Source organism: Eumetopias jubatus, unplaced genomic scaffold, assembly GCF_037043125.1.
Source record: "Eumetopias jubatus isolate StellerSeaLion01/CBP00866 unplaced genomic scaffold, mEumJub1_p1.0 scaffold_13, whole genome shotgun sequence".
Classification (NCBI taxonomy): domain Eukaryota; kingdom Metazoa; phylum Chordata; class Mammalia; order Carnivora; family Otariidae; genus Eumetopias; species Eumetopias jubatus.
Genome location: NW_028274819.1, coordinates 27,982,784 through 28,002,447, shown reverse-complemented (window position 1 = coordinate 28,002,447; position 19,664 = coordinate 27,982,784). Strand labels below are relative to the sequence as shown.

The window sequence follows — 19,664 nt, the reverse complement described above, 5'->3', positions numbered from 1 at the left end:
TTGTAAAATTGTCTTTTGTTTTATAATTTTTACAGAAGTGAGACTAAAACCCACATATATTTGGTAGTTCCTTCCAATTAAATGTTTAGACAGTATAAATTATTACAATGTGTGAGTGTTTATGTCTCTCTTTTAAAACAACATGATCTTAAGGCAGATATAAGCAAGACCTTAATCATTACAGACTGCCAAACATTTTATCCTTCTAGATTTTGGGGTCTCTTCAGTTGCTTATCACAAAGAAATCATCTAGCAGCATTTAGATATAATTAGGAAAGTGGTCTTTTTATTTTTTTAAAGATTTTTAAGCGTAGAGCTTGAACTCAAAACCCTGAGTCACATGTTCCACTGACTGAGCCAGCCAGGCGCCCCAGGAAAAGTCTTTTTAAAGCCATCTACATTACCTTTAAAAATATTACCACTATGGGGCACCTGGCTGACTCAGTCGATGGAGCATACAACTCTTAATCTTGAGGTCATGAGTTCAAGCCCCACTTTGGGTGTAGAGATTACTTAAAAAAAAAATTATCATTAATCATACCTTGACTTTACATAAGGACTATTTTCTCATGTAACTTTATACTCTGCCCTTATTTTAATTCTCTTTAAGGGGTCAGAGGCAGTGGGTGCCTGGGTGGCTCAGTCAGTTAAGCATCTGCCTTCGGGTCAGGTCATGATCCCAGGGTCCTGGATCGAGCCCTGCATCGGGCTCCCTGCTCAATGGGGAGCCTGCTACTCCCTCTCCCTCAGCTCTACCCGCCCCCGCCCCCTGCCCTGACTCATGTTCTGTCTTTCTGGCTCTGCTCTCGCTCTCAAATAAATAAATAAAATCTTTAAAAAAAAAAAAGGTCAGAGGCAAATTCTACTTTCCTCACTTTGTAGCAATCAGACTAAGGCATAAAAGCATAACTTGCCCTAAATCTAACATGCTGCTGAGAGCTAGGTTTAGAAGGAGCAAGCACACTTTTCCAGGCCCATCTCATACCTGTAGAATTATGCTATCTCAAATTATGAAGAACAGGGATCTTATTAATTCAAGGCTGTATGAGAAATTTATGACCATCTGTCATATATACATAAATATATATAGGTTTATATTACATATATATGTACCTGTATTCTCACACACATGTATTTCTTAGGATGAATAGAAATATAAGACAGGGACACTTGGCTGGCTCAGTTGGAGGAGTATGCGACTCTTGATCTCGGCGTCCTAAGTTCAAGCCCCACACTGAGTGTACAGGTTACTTAAATAAATAAACTTAAAAAAAAAGAAATATAATACAGGCTGTATCTCTTATTGAATCATAATTTGAAATATTCCTTGAACTTATTTACTACCACTGACTCATAAGAGTCTAATTGCAAAGCTAGCCTTAAAACCTATAACAACCCCTCTCCCAGCAGTAGCCTAGATTTCTTATGTGCCATCACTTAGCATAAAACTGTTGCTCTAACTTGATTATTCATCTGGAATTCATCATTAAGATTGTGAAATCACTGGTGTTTGTAGAACATCTATGTCGAGCTCATAATACTTTATACAAAAGAAAATTTGATATGGGACTACACCAAAATAAAAAGCCACTGCACAGCAAAGGAAACCATGAACAAAACAAAAAGGCAACCTACTGAATGGGAGGTGTTTGCAAATGATACTCCAATAAGGAGTTAATATCCAAAATACATAAAGAGTTTATACAACTCAACACTGAACAATCGAATTTAAAAATGGACAAAGGGGAGCGCTGGGTGTTTCAGTCGTTAACTGTCTGCCTTCGGCTCAGGTCATGATCCCGGGGTCCTGGGATCAAGCCCCGCACTGGGCTTCCTGCTCCGCCAGAAGCCTGCTTCTCCCTTTCCCACTCCCCCTGCTTGTGTTCCCTCTCTCACTGTCTCTCCGTCTGTCAAAAAAAAAAAAAGGGGGGGGGCGCCTGGGTGGCTCAGTCATTAAGCGTCTGCCTCTGGCTCAGGTCATGATCCCAGCGTCCTGGGATCGAGCCCCGCATCGTGCTCCCTGTTGCGCGGGAAGCCTGCTTCTCCCTCTCCACTCCCCCTGCTTGTGTTCCCTCTCTCGCTGTGTCCCTCTCTGTCAAATAAATAAATAAAATCTTTAAAAAAAATGGACAGAGGAATTGAATAGACATTTTTCCAAAGGACATACAGATGGCCACAGACACATGAAAAGATGCTCAACATCACTCATCATCAGAGAAATTCAAATCACAACCACAGTGAGATAACACCTTATACTTGTCATAACAGCTAGTATCAAAAAGACAAGAAATAACAAGTGTTAACAAGGCTGTGGAGTAAAAGGAACTTTGTGCACTGTTGGTGGGGAATGTAAATTAATGTAGTCACTGTGGAAAAGAGTACGGAGGTTCCTCAAAAAATTAAAAATAGAAATACCAAATGATCCAGTAATTCCACTACTGCGTATTTACCCAAAGAAAATGAGAACACTAATTCAAAAGGAAATATGCACCCCTATGTTTATTGCAGCATCATTTATAATAGCCAAGACATGGGAGCAACACAGGTGTCTATCGACAGATGGACAAAGAAGATGTGGTATATATATAATGGAGTATCACTCAACCAAAAAAAAAGGTTGAGATCTTACCATTTATGACAACATGGATGGACTAGAAGGTATTATGCTCAGTGAAATAAGTCAGAAGGAGAAAGACAAATACCATGTGATTTCACTTACAGGTAGAATCTAAGAAACAGACTCTTAAATGCAGAGAACAAATTGATGGTTGCCAGAGGGGATGTGGGTGCGGGGAATGGGCAAACTAGATAAAAAGGATTAAAAGGAGAAACTTCTAGTTATAAAATAAATAAGTCACGGGGATGAAAAGCACAGCATAGGAAAGAGTCAGTAATATTTAATAACGTTGTTTGGTGACAGATGGTGACTACAGTTATCACAGTGAGCAGTGAGTAATGTATAGAATTGTTGAACCAATATGGTGTACACCTGAAACTAATATAACATTGTATGTTAATTCCATAACTGGTAAATGCTTTTAATGATTGAAAGGAAAATACCTTTTTTTTTTTTTTAAGATTTTATTTATTTGACAGAGAGAGACACAGCGAGAGCAGGAACACAAGCAGGGGGAGTGGGAGAGGGAGAAGCAGACTTCCCGTGGAGCAGGGAGCCCGATGCAGGGCTCAATCCGAGGACCCTGGGATCATGACCTGAGCCGAAGGCAGACACCTAACGACTGAGCCACCCAGGCGCCCCTGAAAGGAAAATATCTTAATATAAAGTTATTGACATGTATTTATTTCTGTCTCATTCACCATTTTGCATTCCTGTTGTACTTTTGGTCGTGGATTTTTTTGTTTGCTCTGTTTTGTTTGTGCTTCTTTCCCAAGCAACTGATTAGTGTTAACCATTAAATCTATTTTGAAGGGCGCCTGGGTGACTCAGTCGTTAAGCGTCTGCCTTCAGCTCAGGTCATGATCCCAACGTCCTGGGATCGAGCCCCGCATCAAGCCCTACGTTGTGCTCCGCGGGAAGCCTGCTTCTCCCTCTCCCCCTCCCCCTGCTTGTGTTCCCTCTCTCGCTGTGTCTCTCTCTGTCAAATAAATAAATAAAATCTTTAAAAAAATCTATTTTGACGTAATCTTTGTATTTAATTAGATCATTACAACCCCTCCATTACAATCAGAAGATAATGGAATATGAGTATAAAAAGGGAATTGAACTGGAAAAAAGGACAAATATGCATTTATAAGGTAATACCTTCAGTAAGATATATAATTCTACACAGAATATTCTTTTTTACAAAATGGAAAAAAATCAAAAAGAGCACAAATGGTGTCAAAGTTTTGCATCTGTTAATAATATGCCCTCTGAGTGAATACAGAGTGGGGTAAAAATTCTTGGAACCATTAAAAACTAGAGCCAGCAGTGTCCTCTGTACCTTTGGTTTCCCATTGACCTGTCAAATTTTAACCGATTTTTTCTATTTCTCAGATAATTTATGCATGTGTATACTTTTCCTCTATGCACAAGAGAATTTTTTGATAAGAAAAATTTTGTTAGTGTTGCTCAAAAGTTCAATTTTATATTATTCATATTGTTTTTGTTCTAATTGAATGTGAATTACATTTTTATTAGTTATTAGTTTGCTTTGGAATATTATGTATGGCATTTATATCTATTAGAGGAGTATCTAGAATTTCTGTAATTTTTAAAAACTGGAGTCTTTGTAGATCCTGCCTATGTGGGATTTAGGATCATGTATGACATATATTGATGCCTTCAATGTTCTGTACTATGTGTTTCCACCAACATTTTTGTTGTTGTTTAAAAATGTTTACCTAACAGTTTAAGAGTTTAAGGCAATCCAATACAATATATCAGTATTTTCATTATCTGAAAAAAGCAACTGACTTTTTTTGAATGCACATTTTCCTATAGCCATAATATTTTGGTTTTAATGGATTTCCTATTACAGACACTTTAATACATGTGAATGAACTTTATACTAAATAACTATCTGTTGCTTGTTTCTTTTCTTTTTTTTAATTTTATTTATTTATTTGAGAGAGAGAGTGTGAGCAGGGAAAATGGCAGAGGGAGAAGCAAGCTCCCCATTGAGCAGGGAGCCCGACACGGAGCTCGATCCCAGGGTCCTGGGATCATGACCTGAGCTGAAGGCAGATACAACAACTGAGCCAGCCAGGCCCCTCTGTTGCTTGTTTCAATTAAATATTCTTCTTACATACATACAGGGTCCTGGGATCGAGTCTCACATCGGGCTCCTTGCTCAGCGGGGCGCCTGCTTCTCCCTCTGCGTACCACCTCCCCCTGCTTGTGCTCACTTGCTCACTCTCTCTCTGACAAATAAATAAAAAAAATTTTTTTTAATAAAATAAAATATTTTTAAAAATACTAAGTATCATACACGTAAATAAACTCTGGTTATTATTAAATATTACTTCATGTTAAACATTTAAACCACCTTAAATTTTTTTAGATCCAATTGAGTTATACACAAATGTTAATATTTATACTCCTTAAGGGGAATGAGAAGACAAGCTAGTTACTAGGAGAAAATATTTGCAAAAGATACATCTGATAAAGGACTGCTGTCCAGAGACCCCTGGATGGCTCAGTCAGTTAAATGTCTGACTTTTTGATTTTGGCTCAAGTCATGATCTCAGAGTCATGGGATCGAGCCCTGCGTCAGGCTCTGTGCTCAGTGCGGAATCTGCTTGTCTGTCTCCCTCTGCTCCTCCCCCCGCTCTCTCTCTCTTTCTCTCAAATAAATAAATAAATAAAATCTTTAAAAAAAAAAGACTGTTGTCCAAATTATACAAAGGACTCTTAAAATTCAACAATAAGAAAACTAACAATCAAATTTTTAAAATTGGCAAAAAGACCTGAACAGACACCTCACCAAAGAAGATGTATGGATGACACATAAGGAGGTCAACATCGTATGTCATTAGAGAATTGCAAATGAAATAGACAAAGAGTTACCATTACATAACTATTAAAATGGTCAAAATCTATAGCACAAATACTAAATGTTGGTGTGGATGTGAAGCAGCAGGAACTCTCATTTACTGCTGGTTGAAATACAAAGTGGTACACTTTCAAAGACAGTTCGGCAGTTTCTTAGAAAACTAAATATTCTTACCATTTGATCCAGCAATGATGCTCCTAGGTTTTTACCCAAATGAGTACCTTACATTCACACAAAAACCTGCACATAGATGTTTATAGCAGCTTTACTTATAATTGCCAAAACTTGGAAACAGCAAAGATGTCCTTCAATAGGCAAATAAACCATGGTACTTTAATATTATTCAATGCTAAAAAAAACAATGAGCTATCAAGCCATGAAAAGACATGATGGAAACTTAAATGCATGTTACTAAGTGAAAGAAGCCAATCTGAAAAGTCTACATACTGTATTATTCCAATTATATGACATTCTGGAAAGGCAAAACTATAGGAATAGTAAAAAGATCAGTGGTTGTCAGGGATGGGGGTGAATATTTGGAGCAGAAGGTATTTCTAGGACAGTTAAACTACTCTGTAGGATACTATAATGGTGAATACATTTCATTCCATGTTTGTCCAAATCCATAAATTGCACAACACCAAGAGTGAACTGTAAGGTAAACTGTGGACTTTGGGTGACAATGATGTGTCAGCGTAGGCTCATCTATTAAAACAAATGTACCACTGTGGTGTAGGATGTTGATAGTGGGGGATAACGTTCATGGGGGGGGGACAGAGGGTATTGGGAACTCTCTCTACTTTCCAATTGATTTGGCTCTGAACTTAAAAGTGCTCTAAAAAGTAAAGTTTATTAATATAAAAAAATAATTTTAAGACAAAAAGTTTTCCTAGGGCCAACTGAAAGTTTTTTAAATACTTTTTTATATGCTCTTGAAGATTAGCAAAAAAAGAATGAATTGGTTTAGTAATTATTTTTGTGTAATATTTTACGAGGCAAAGCCTGTAAGTGAAATTTCAAGGGGTTCAAAAATATATCCTAGATTTTGGTTCCTGTGAAAAGATTGTGAAAGAAACACAGATGCAAACTTTTAAAAACTACTTGGAATAGCCAATCATCTAAAGGAAGAACCTGTCCTAACAGTTCAGTGAATATGTTTCCAACAGAGACACTAATTTGGAGAAGGAGAATTTGGGGGACTAAAACCATGAAGATTTAGGAGGTAGGGTTGATTAGAGACACACTTACAAAGTTAGCACAGTATCATCTAGAATCCATTGCTGACTCTAAGCATATTTTTCTCATTCACGGACTGGAAGAAATGATGTAGGGGTTACTGTTAAATTGGTTAGGAGTCAGGTCTAAAAGACAGAAGCCTGGGGGCGCCTGGGTGCTTTAGTTGTTTAAGTGTCTGACTTCGGCTCAGGTCATGAGCCCAGGGTCCTGGGATCGAGCCCCGTGTCTGGCTCCCTGCCCAGCGGGGAGTCTGCTTCTCCCTCTCCCTCTGGTCCTGCCTCCACCCCACTCAAGCTCACTCTCTCTCTCAAATAAATATAATCTTTAAAAGATAGAAGCCTGAACTCTAGTTCAGTCACAAAAACTTGAGGTGCCTGGCTGAACTCTAGAAAGTCACAAAAACTTGGGAGTGCCTGGCTGACTTAAGAGCATGTAGACTCTTGATCTTGAGGTTGTGAGTTTGAGCCCCATGTTGGGCATAGAGTTTACTTAAAAAAAGAAAAAAAAAAGGAAAAAGAAAGTCACAAAAACTTGATTCAAATTGGCCTATAAAACTGGGAAGTCTGGGGTAAGAACAGTCCTCGGGGACTTGATATCTCAAGTTCTTCTAAACTAAGCTTGTCTGGGGCACCTGGGTGGCTCAGTTGGTTGAGCGACTGCCTTCGGCTCAGGTCATGATCCTGGAGTCCCGGGATCGAGTCCCACATCGGGCTCCCTGCTCAGCGGGGAGTCTGCTTCTCCCTCTGGCCCTCCCCCCCTCATGCTCTCTCTCTCTCTCTCAAATAAATAAATAAAATCTTTAAAAATAAATAAATAAATAAATAAACTAAGTTTGTCTGTGTTAATGCTTTCCTACTGCACACAGACTTTCTCCATATCAAGGAAAGGGTACAGCCACAGGCTTACATCATACCTGCTCAGTGACGGCAGAGAAGAGATTCTCTCTCACCCAGAACCCACATATTAAATAATTGGCCAAGTGGGGTTGGGTCATAGGACCTCACCTGGTCCATTTCATGAGCAGGCCTGGTTCATGTGCCCATTTTGGATCCAGAGTGCAGCATATTACGACTGGAAGTTGGGGAGAGACAGTTCCCCAAAAGACGTTGATGCTGTTACTAAATCAGGGGCAAATAGATGTTGAGCAGGAAAACCAGCAGCTCTCTACATCACACATTGAAAATCATCCTAAGACAGGTGGCAAGACCAATCAATTTCTTGTACCAAACCAGATGAGGTGGGGCAGGGGCTAACCAGTCCAAAACCAAGAGGACGGTCAGAAAGAAGGCCAGTGGACAGTAGCCTTAACCTCATTTACATTTCAAACCCATTAACACTTGTTGAGCACTGTAGTAGTTTTCTTTTGCTGTGTAACAAATTACCACGAATTCAGTGCCTTCAAACAACACACATTTATTATCCCACAGCAACTATGAGTCAAGAGCGTAGGCACAGCTTACCAAGGTCCTCTTCTCTGGGTCTGACAAGAATGCAGTCAAGGTGTTGTGCAGGCTGCGTTCTCCTTTGCAGGCTTCAATGCAGAAGAATCCACTTTCAGGCTCACTCAGGTTGTTGACAGAATTCATTTCCTTGCCTCTGTAGGACCGAAGGCCCTTATAGGTTGGAAGCGAAAGACCAACCTCAGCTCCAGAGTCTACTTGCAGTTTCTAGAAGCTGCATGCAGCTCCCTCCACACAGGATTCATCAACATGGCCACTTTACCAAGCCGGCAAAGAGATCTCTGGAGGGTGTCTGTTAGCAAAACGAAGCCTTATGTCATGTAACACAATCCTAACAGTGATATCCCATTTCCTTTGCTATTTTCTTTTGGTTAGAACAAAGTCACAAGTTCCACCAGCACGCAAGAGGAGGAGAGTTACAAAAGTGTGAATACCAGAAGTGAGGGATATCCCTTGATATGGAGAAAGGATCACCTTAGGGTCTGTATGCCATTAGTATCTATCATGTGTCAGTTCCTAGGCCAAATACTTTCTCTATGATCTTTCAGTTCATATAAGCATGTTAAAAAGTCTTTCAATTATAGACAGATCTAAGGGTCGGGAGGACGTTCGGCTTCCGTGAGCCGCAGCCTTTTCGAGTGAGTGGTCGTGTGTTCGCCATCTTAGGAAAAAGATGTTCTCGTCCATGGCGCATCTGGCGCGGGCGAACCCATTCAACGCGCCCCACCTGCGGCTGGTACACTATGGCCTCACGGGCCTCCGCAGCAGCCCCGCGGGGCCCCCGGGCCCGCCCCGCCGTTCCCGCAATCTGGCAGCAGCCTCTGTGGAAGAGTACAGTTGCGAATATGGCTCCATGAAGTTTTATGCACTGTGTGGCTTTGGTGGGGTCTTAAGTTGTGGTCTGACACACACTGCTGTCGTTCCTCTGGATTTAGGGAAATGTCGCATGCAGGTGGACCCCCAGAAGTACAAGGGCATATTTAATGGATTCTCAATCACACTTAAAGAGGGTAGTGTTCGTGGTTTGGCTAAAAGATGGGCTCCGACTTTCATTGGCTACTCTATGGAGCGGCTCTGCAAGTTTGGCTTTTATGAAGTTTTCAAAGTCTTGTATAGCAACATGCTTGGGGAGGAGAATGCCTATCTCTGGTGCACATCACTGTATTTGGCTGCTTCTGCCAGTGCTGAATTCTTTGCTGACATTGCCCTGGCTCCTATGGAAGCTGCTAAGGTTCGAATTCAAACCCAACCAGGTTATGCCAACACTTTGAGGGATGCAGCTCCCAAAATGTATAAGGAAGAAGGCTTAAAAGCATTCTACAAGGGAGTTGCCCCTCTCTGGATGAGACAGATACCCTACACCATGATGAAATTTGCCTGCTTTGAACGTACTGTTGAAGCATTGTACAAGTTTGTGGTTCCTAAGCCCCGAAGTGAATGTTCAAAGGCAGAGCAACTGGTTGTAACATTTGTGGCAGGTTACATAGCTGGAGTCTTCTGTGCAAATGTTTCTCACCCTGCTGATTCAGTGGTATCTGTGTTGAATAAGGAGAAAGGTAGCAGTGCTTCTCAAGTTCTTCAGAGACTTGGATTTAAAGGTGTATGGAAGGGACTCTTTGCCCGTATCATCATGATTGGCACTCTGCACTACAGTGGTTCATCTATGACTCTGTGAAGGTCTACTTCAGGCTCCCTCGCCCTCCTCCACCTGAAATGCCAGAGTCTCTGAAGAAGCAGCTTGGGTTAACTCAGTAGAATGATCAAAGCAAATGTGGACTGAATCTGCTTGTTGATCAGTGTTGAGGAAAGTGCAAGAGGAACTTTTATATATTTGACAGTATAGGAAATTGTCTATTCCTGGTATAATTACTGTAGTCTCTTGCCTAAGGTGAGGGTTTCAAACCCACTGTTGAAATAAACCCAACTATTCATGAAAAAAGAAAAGTCTTTCAATTATAAAGTGTTATTAAATGCGAATTAACACCTAATACTAATATTATGTTTCTTGAAAACTTTGTAATGTCTCATTATTTACCATTTTCATTCATCTTGTTCATTTTCCTACAATTCCTAATATTAAATAGTCTTGAACAGGTTAAAGTGCTTATATCAAAGACAATAACATTGAGAACAATTTTGGGAAATTGGTCCTATCCCATCCTTAGCCAAGGAAAAGGAACTAAAAAAGAGTGGGTTAAACTCTAGTCCTTGCATGCCTCTGAATGTCTTCTTTACTCTCATATTTGATTTATAATTTGGCTGTCTGTAGTATTCTAGATTAAAAATAATTTTCCTTGGCATAATACAGATATTGCTCTAATATATTCTAGGATCTGATTGCCATTAAGAATTCTAACAGCTTTCTTGGCCTATCTGGCTAGTTCAGTCAGTGGAGCATGCAACTCATGATCTCAGTGTCATGAGTTTGAGCCCCACATTGGGTGTAGAGATTACTTAAAAATAAAATTAAAAAAAAAAAAGAATTCTAATAGCATTCTGATTCAATTCTTTTACATATGGCCTTTTATTTCCAATAGAACTTTCTTTTCCCCTTAAACAATGAAAATTTATTTTCTTAAATTCTTGAGGATTGAAGCCTTGAGAACAAGATCAGCAAGTTGATTTCTGCTGAGGCTTCTCTACTTGGCCTGTAGATGGCCCTCTTCTCACCACATTTATATATGGCCTTCCCTTGGTATATATATGTCTGGGTCTTAATCCCCTCTTCTTAGAACACCAGTCATATTGGATTAGGGCCCAGCCTGCCCTCATGTTTCCTTAACTACCTTTGTAAAGACCCTATCTTCAAATCTAGCCATATTCTTAGGTACTGAGGGCTAGGGCTTCAACATCTGAATTTTGGGAAGATACAATTCAGCCCATAACACTGGTCTCCCTGTTTTGTTCTTGTCTCCTAAAGTCTAGTTTCCATCCTCTGGAAACTTTTCAAATTTTTTTACCCCTGGTGATCTCCAATTCACAATCCTGAGCCTTGATATATTTTTATTTATTGTTCATGGCATCTAAAGAGGGTGGTGTTCGTGGTTTGGCTATAGAGATCTGTCTCCCCCCCACCCCCCAAATCTAGAGAATCTTCATGTGTAATTTTTGGCAACTTTCTTCTACTTGCTTCTTCTACTTTTTGTGTGATTCCTAATGGTTGAATATTGGACTTTCTGAATTGATCCACTTTTTTCCATTTATTTCTCCAATTATTCTACTTTCTGCATAAGTTCTTATACTTTAATTTTCAACTCTATTAAATTTTAACTTTTAAAAGATTTTTTTTAAGACATTTATTTATTTGAGAGAGAGCGTGCATGAGCGGAGCGGGGCAGGCTGAGGAAGAGGGAAAAAGAATCTCAAGCAGATTTTGGCTGAGTGCAGAGCCCCACAAGGGGCTCAATTCCACAACCCTGAGATCAGGACCTTAGCTGAAGCCAAAAGTTGGACACTTAACTGACTGTGCCACCCAGATGCACCTAACTTTTTTAAGATTTTATTTTTCTAGGTAATCTCTATTCCCAATATGGGGCTTGAACTCACAACCCTGAGTTCAAGAGTCACATGCTGTACTGACTGAGCCAGCCAGGTACCCCAAGTTCTAACTTTTTTAGATTGTCATGTTTTCAGTTTCCAAGAGCATTCTTTTATTCTCTGATTTTTTTTTTACATTTATAACAACTTTACTGGTGTATAATTTACATGCCATAAAATGAAGCCATCTTCGGTGAGCAGTTCCACAAATTTTAACAAAGGTAGACACCAATGTAACAATCATCCCAACTGCAGAAATTTCCCATCTGTCCCTTTACTGTCAGTTTCCTGACTCTCCAGCCTCAGGCTACCTCTGATCTACTTTCTATTACTATAGATTAGTTTCATACTAGTATTTTACATAAATCAAACCATATGACATGTATTCTCCAGCGTCTGGTTTCTTTCATTCGGCAGAATATTGTTGCATATATTAGTAGTTTGTTTCTATTTATTGCTGAATAGTATTTTATTGCATTGATATTTATTTATTCACTTGCTGATAAGCATTTGTGAATAAAGCTACTATGAACATTCATATATGAGTCTTGGTGTGGACTTACACTTTCAGTTCTTTGGGGTAAATACCTAGGAGAAGAATTGCTGGTAATAGGTGGGTGTATGTTTAACTTTATAAGAAACTACCAAATTGTTTTTCAAAGTGGTTTTACACTCCCAGCAGGAATGTATGAAGGGTCCAACGGCTCCACATCCTTCCTAATGCTTGCTATTACCAGTTTTTTAATTTTAGGCACTCTGGTAGGTGTGCAGTGGTATTTCATTGAGTTTTAATTTGCATTTTCCTGATGACTGATGATATTGAATATCTTGTTATATGCTTATTAGCCATTCATGTAACTTCTTTTATTAAGTATTTGTTCAAATCTGTGGCCATTTTTTAAATTGGCTTGTTTATCTTTTTACTTTTGAGTTAAAGCGTTCTTTATATATTCCAGATATAAGTCCTTTATCAGGTATGTGCTTAGCAAATATTTTCTCTTAGGTCACGGCTTGCCTTTTCATTTTCTTAACATTGTCTTTCAAAGAGTAGAAGAGTCCAATTATCAGCTTTTCTTTTAATGTTCATTGTTTTGTGTGTGTGTGTATCTTGCCAAGAAATTATTATCTGCACCACAGTTGTAAAGATTTCCTTCCATGTTTTCTTCTAGACATTTTATAGTTTCAGCTTCTATATGTAGGTCTAATTTTTTGTGTATATGAAGTTAGGGTCAAGATTTCTCCCCCTCTCCCCCCCCGCCGCATTGAACTATGCAGTTATTTTAGCAGGATTTATTTAAAAGGTTATCTTTTCCCCCACCAAATTATCTAAATTATCGCGGAGACTTTGTTGAAAATTAGTTGATGATATATTTGGGGTTCTCTGTTCTGTTCCATTGGTCTCTGTCTATCCTTATGCCAATACCATACTGTTTTGCTTGCTGTAGCTTTGTATTAAGTCTTAAAAATAAGTAGTATAAGTCCTCCAACTTTATTCTTTCCCTGAATTACCTTGGCTATTCAAGGTACTTCGCATTTCCATATATATTTTAGAATCAGGTTGTCAACTTCTAAATCAAAATACTTCTGGGAATTTTACTGGGATTGCATTTAATTTATAGAAAAATTTAAAGAGAATCAACCTCTTAACGATGGTGAGTCCTTCAGTACATAATATATTTTTCAAGATATTGAGGCCTTTTAAATTTCTCTTAGCAATGTTCATAAGTCCCAGTGTATAAGTGTTGCATATATTTTGTTAAATTCATCTTTAAGTAATTCATGTATTTTTATACTATTCCAAATGGTATTTTAAAAATTTAATTTCCAACTCCTGGGTATATACCCAAGAGAATTAAAAATATACACTCACACAAAAACTTGTGTACAAATATTCATAGCAGCATTATTCATAATAATCAAAAAGTGGAAACACCCAAATGTCCATCAACTTATGAATGAATACACAAATGTGGTGTGTCCGTGCCATGGAATATTATTCAGTGGTAAAAAGGCACAAAATATGGATATATGCTCCAACAAGGATTAACCCTGAAAACATTATGCTAAGTGAAAGAAGTTAGACACAAAAAGGCCGCACATAGCAGGGGCAACCACTCTCGAAAACAGTATGGAGGTTCCTAAAAAAAATGAAAAATAGAACTACCCTATGACCCAGCAATTGCACTAGTAGGTATTTATCCAAAGGATACAAAAATACTGGTTCAAAGGGGGCACAAACACCCCAATGTTTATAGCAGCATTATCAACAATAGCCAAATTATGGCAAGAGTCCAAATGTCCATTGACTGATGAATGGATAAAGAAGATGTGGTTTACATAAACAATGGAATATCACTCAGCCATCAAAAAGAATGAAGTCTTGCTATTTGCAACGACATGGATGATGCTACAGTACATTATGCTAAGTGAAATAAGTCAGTCAGAGAAAGACAAATACCGTATGATTCCACTCATGTGGAATTTAAGAAAGAAAACAGATGAACATAGGGGAAGGGGAAAAAAAGAGAGGAAAATAAACCATAAGGGTCTCTTAACTATAGAGAACGAACTGAGAGTTGATGGAGGGAGGTGGGCGGAGGATGGGCTAATGGGTGATGGGCATTAAGGAGGGCACTTGTTGTGATGAACACTGGTGTTATTTAGTGATGAATCACTAAATTCTTCTCCTGGAGCCAATAAAACCTTATATGTTAACTAATTAGAATTTAAATAAAAACTTGAAACAAACAAGCAAAAAGGCCACACATAGTATATGATTCCATTTATGTGAAATGTCCAGAATAGGCAAATCCAAAGAGACAGAAAGTAGATTAGCGGCTATCAGGGGCTAGAGGAAAGAGGGACTGGGGAGTGTTTGCCGATGGATATGAAGGATTTTTGGGGAGGGATGTAAGTGTTCTAGAATGAGATAGTGGTGATGACTGCACAATCCTATGAATATACTAAAACCCACTGAACTGTATACTTTAAAATGGTAAATTTTATGTTTGAGAATTATGTCTCAATTTTTAAAAATCTCATTTTCCAATTGTTTATTGTTACTATATAGAAATATAATTTTTAAAAATTTATTGACCTTGTAACCTGTGATCTTGCTAAATTCAATTATTCTACTTTTTACAAGTAAATTCTGTAGGATTTTCTATGACGTAATCATGACATTCCCAAAGAGAATTTTACGTTTTTATTTATGTTTTCCTCACCTTATTGCACTGGCTAAACCTCTAGTGCAAGGCTAAATAAAATGGTGTATGGAAGAAAGAGAGAGTGAAAGAAAATGTGGCAAATGTTAACATTTATGAAATATTAATGAATGATATAAAGGTAGTCTTCATATTATTCCTTGACCTTCTTTATGTCAAAATAAAAAGTTTAAGGAAAGCCCCAAAACTATGTGCCAAGCACTGTTCTAAGCCTGTATGAAATTATTTAATCCTCTCAACACTTCTGTGAAGCAGCTATTACTACCCAGTTTTAAGGAAGAGGAAAGTGAGACACGGAAAGGTTGAGTAGCTTACCCAAGATCACACAGTAAGCAGCAGAAGCAGGGCTCAAATCAAAGAAGCCTGGCTCCAGAGTCTATGCTCTTACCCTCTCCGCTGTTCTGTCTCTCCAAAGAGTACCTCTTTAGTTTTTGTTTTGTTTACAAAGGCATTCATAGGTACTCTCATCATGTCAGCCCCTCTGACTTATTTCATTTCTATTAGGTTAAGTTTCTTAACTGGAATTCCTCTTAACCTCAGGTTTTTGTTTTGTTTGTTTATTCATTACAAATCGGGACTGCTGGAGAAGAACCACTGAACTTTGTTGATTTCGACAGGTAGGTGTCTGAAAAAATTGGTAGGCAATTTTTGGTAGTTGGTAGGCATCTCTAATCAAGATGGCACAGACAATGAGGATGCTCAGGTCACAAGGATGCCTCAGATAGGGCTTGGGGCAAAGGGACTCAGGTCTAAAACTAACTGTAAAGAGAAAAGGGCCCAGTTGTGATTCTAAGCTCCTCAATATTATAAAGCAAATTGCACAAGTGTGGTTGCTGTGACCTTAGTTTCAACAAGGTAAAAGGATCCATGCATTCATGCTGATGTGGGTACACACAACATAGTGTTCTCATGGACTGTGGGTGAGAGACAAATTGATACACTTTTTCTGGAAAATAATTTGACAATATGCATCAAGGACCTGAAGGAGCATTGAGGAGCATTTGTGTTCCATGACAAAGAAAGTTCGCTTCTAGGAATGTCCGTTAAAGCACCAAAGGGATTACATATTTTTAGAAAGTTGCTCATTGTAGTGTAAAAACTAAAAAACTGGAAATGAGTGTCCAACAACAGATGAAGACTTAGTTGAATTATGGCATTCCAATAGAGCAGACCATGACGTAGCTATTGGAATTTTAACAAAATGAGAAAACTATTATAGATAAAATTTTAGCACCAAGAGTTAACCAGCCACCTTTGCATTTCCTGAATATCAGCAACTCTTCCTTTTGGGTCCTGTTTTTACTTTCTACCTGGGCTCTAACTACTTGTGTAGCCCCAGAGTTTGGAAACCATCTTCCTAGAGGTCTCAGAGTTTTATAAGGTGTGTTGGTAGTTGGGCATGAGGAGCAAGGGAGAGGGCCAGCAAGACTCAAGATTCCCTTCTTATCAGTATTATATACTAAGGGGGCATGTAAGCTTTTGTTTGGAAGAACTATAGTGTTTTTTTTAAAAAGACCTAAAGGGCACCTGGGTGGCTCAGTCGTGAGGCATCTGCCTTCAGCTTGGGTCATGATCCCAGGGTCCTGGAATTGAGCCCTGCATCGGGCTCCCTGCTCCCGGGAAGCCTGCTTCTTCCTCTCCCACTCCCCTGCTTGTGTTCCTGCTCTCACTGTCTCTCTCTCTCTGTCAAATAAATAAAATCTTTAAAAAAAAAGAAAATAAAAAAATAAAAATAAAAAAAGACCTAAGCTCACTTGTTTCACACTTTATATTAATAACTTTTTGGGATTGTTTGTCCCTGTTCTGACCTCCTGAAGATGCTTTTATTTATTCATTCATTCATTCATTCATTCATTTTTAAGATTTTATTGATTTATATATTTTATTTATTTTATTTATTTATATATAATATATAAATATTATTATTTATCGAGCCTGATGGGGGACTCGATCCTGCAACTCCAGGATCATGACCTGAACTGAAGGCAGTTGCTTAACCAACTGAGGCACCCAGGTGCCCCTAAAGATGCTTTTAGAATGTAGCTTTTAGCCCTTTTCACAACACTCCTTCACTCCACTTTGTCCCCTAAGCCAATCCCTACCTGACAGGAGAAGATTCAACAACTACTTTGACTTAGGGACACTTATTTAAAGACATACATAAAAATTTAAAGCACTAACATTAAGTAGTTATATCAAATAATAGTATAAGACATGTTTCCCCAAAAACAGAACCTGAGATATTATTTGAATGCCGGGTAGTTAATTGGGAGGCAGCAAGAATGACAGAGCAGGGAGTGAGACTGGGCAGGAGGACAAGCCAAAGGGCATTATTATCAAAGTTGCCGTTGTTAGCAACAAGAGCTCCCTTCCATGAGGACCACTGAGAAGGGCACAGAATGCCTCCTATGGCAGCCCACCTGGAAGCCAGGAGGTTGATCCATTGACTTCTGTTCTCCATTGATTAAGGGTTTCTCCTAATGGGGAGATGCAAACTTCTCTACCCTCCAGAGAGCTCCAGTGGTGTCATAAAAAGCAGAATACAGAACGACAGATGACTGGGTCTTGGGATAGGATGCTGTGAGCATGAGGTAGGTCAGAATTGTCTCAGAGGTGAGCCAGGGGATGGGATGTGGGCAGCAGAGGGGTCTGCTACAACATGTCATGAGCAATGCTTCCTCTGAGTTTTTAAAGTTGTAAGCAAGCAGTCATATTACATGAGCAGCAAAAAAAATGAGTACATACACACAAATAACAGAAATATAAAACTGGTATAATGAATAGTCCTGTGCTTACTTTGTTACTTTCATAAATGTTCTCTATGAGTGGACTCGTGTATGTGCATGCACGCATATGTGCTCCTGTAACTATGAAGAGACTGTATTTCAGTTCCTACCTTGAACAGAGCAATCACTCAACAGAAGCAGAAGACACTTGAAGACATGTTGAGCAAGAGACTATAAGTTTCCCCAGAATTTGCAGAAATTTGGGAGAGGCTTTGGACTTCCACAAGATATTTGAGCCTACCATATCTGAATCTTAAGTGAGAAATTCCATATGACAAAATTAAACCTGATACCAGGCAATGAGATATTAGTTGTTAGTATCTATATACATTAACATGCATGATAACTCGGTGAAGTCTAGACCACTCCCAATAAGATTCCTTTACCACCACCATATCTAGAGCTTTGGGACAAAGGGAACAGAGAAGTAACAAGAGAAGAGAGTGGGTTTAAAGCAGCTTTGCAGGTGACTTTCTGCTCAGGCAGAGTGTGCGTTAGTGTCTTATGCTTAGGCTCTAGCTGAAGAATCTGGAGACTCGAGAACACATGCTCTACCACTGTTGGTTGAAATTCAGTCCTTAGGCAGCAAAACCCCTAGAAAGTTTGTGCCTCAAGTTGTATTTGCAAATAACTAGGACAACAGGAGGCTAGTGGGACTGTCCTAAGTAGTGACATGTTTTTTCTTTTCTTGTTGTTGCTGTTGGTAGTAGTGGTGGTGGTGTGTGTATGCATGTGAATCTATGAAGGGACTGTGCTTCTTGTGTTGGTACACCAATGTTCCATCTAGCCTGAAGATGTAGACCAGAGTGGGACATTAGGAAGGGCAAGGGAGTGTTTTCCATGGTTTTGAAATCAGCTTAAAGTGTTCCCATGGGTCCTTAATGTGAGGAAGAATACTAAGGTAATTAAATGTTTGGGTATTGGACCAAATATGGGATTAATGAACATAAAAATAAGTATGGTATCAGATTCTAATCCTGTGTTCCAGGACCCCCAAGACCACTCTCACATGCAAAATAAAGAAGTATATGGTAAGAGATTATAAACCCTGTGTTTTATTTTTATTTTTATTTTTATTTTTTAAGATTTTCTTTATTTGACAGAGAGACACAGTGAGAGAGAGAACACAAGCAGGGGGAGTGGGAGAGGGAGAAGCAGGCTTCCTGCGGAGCAGGGAGCCTGATGCGGGGATTGATCCTAGGACCCTGGGATCATGACCTGAGCTGAAGGCAGACGCTTAATGACTGAGCCACCGAGGTGCCCCAAATCCTGTTTTTTCTCTTTTTAATTTTATTATGTTATGTTAGTCACCATACAATACATCATCAGTTTTTTGATCCACAATTAAAATCCTGTGTTTTAAATAAATAAATATGATAACAGATTATGACCTCCCCAAGAACACCCTCATGTTCAATGATTTATTACAAGAACTCAAAAGTCAGAGAAGTTGTTATACTGATGGTTAGAGTCTATTATAGTGAAAGGATACAGATTAAAATCAGCAATGGCAAAAGGCACATAGTGCAGATTATAAGGGAGACCAGGTGCAAGCTTGCAGTGTCCTGCCCAGTAGGGGTCTGTGGGCCTTAATCAGTGAATTATAGCCAACCAGGGAAGCTCATCTGAGCCTTGGTGTGCAGGGTTTTTATTGAGAGTAGGTCACATAAGCATACCTGACTGCCCTGGTGGCCGACCTTAATTTTCCAGTCCCCCCAGAGGTCAAGCTGATACTGTGTGGTCCAAAGACCCCACCAGAAAGCACATCATTAGCATATCTTATATGGCCCAAGGCCTCAGGTAAACGAAGATGCTTTTTTTTTTTTTAAGATTTTATTTATTTGTAGAGAGAGGAAGAGAAAGCACAAGCAGGGGAAGCAGCAGGCAGAGGGAGAAGCAGGCTCCCACCTGAGCAAGGAGCTCAAT

The 19,664-nt window shown here is 39.1% G+C and overlaps 1 pseudogene; it reads left to right on the top strand.

Annotated features, from left to right (window-relative positions):
* Positions 1-8,819: 8,819 nt before the first annotated feature.
* On the top strand, positions 8,820-10,124 carry LOC114196937 (solute carrier family 25 member 3 pseudogene; annotated as a pseudogene).
* The last annotated feature ends 9,540 nt before the right edge of the window (positions 10,125-19,664 follow it).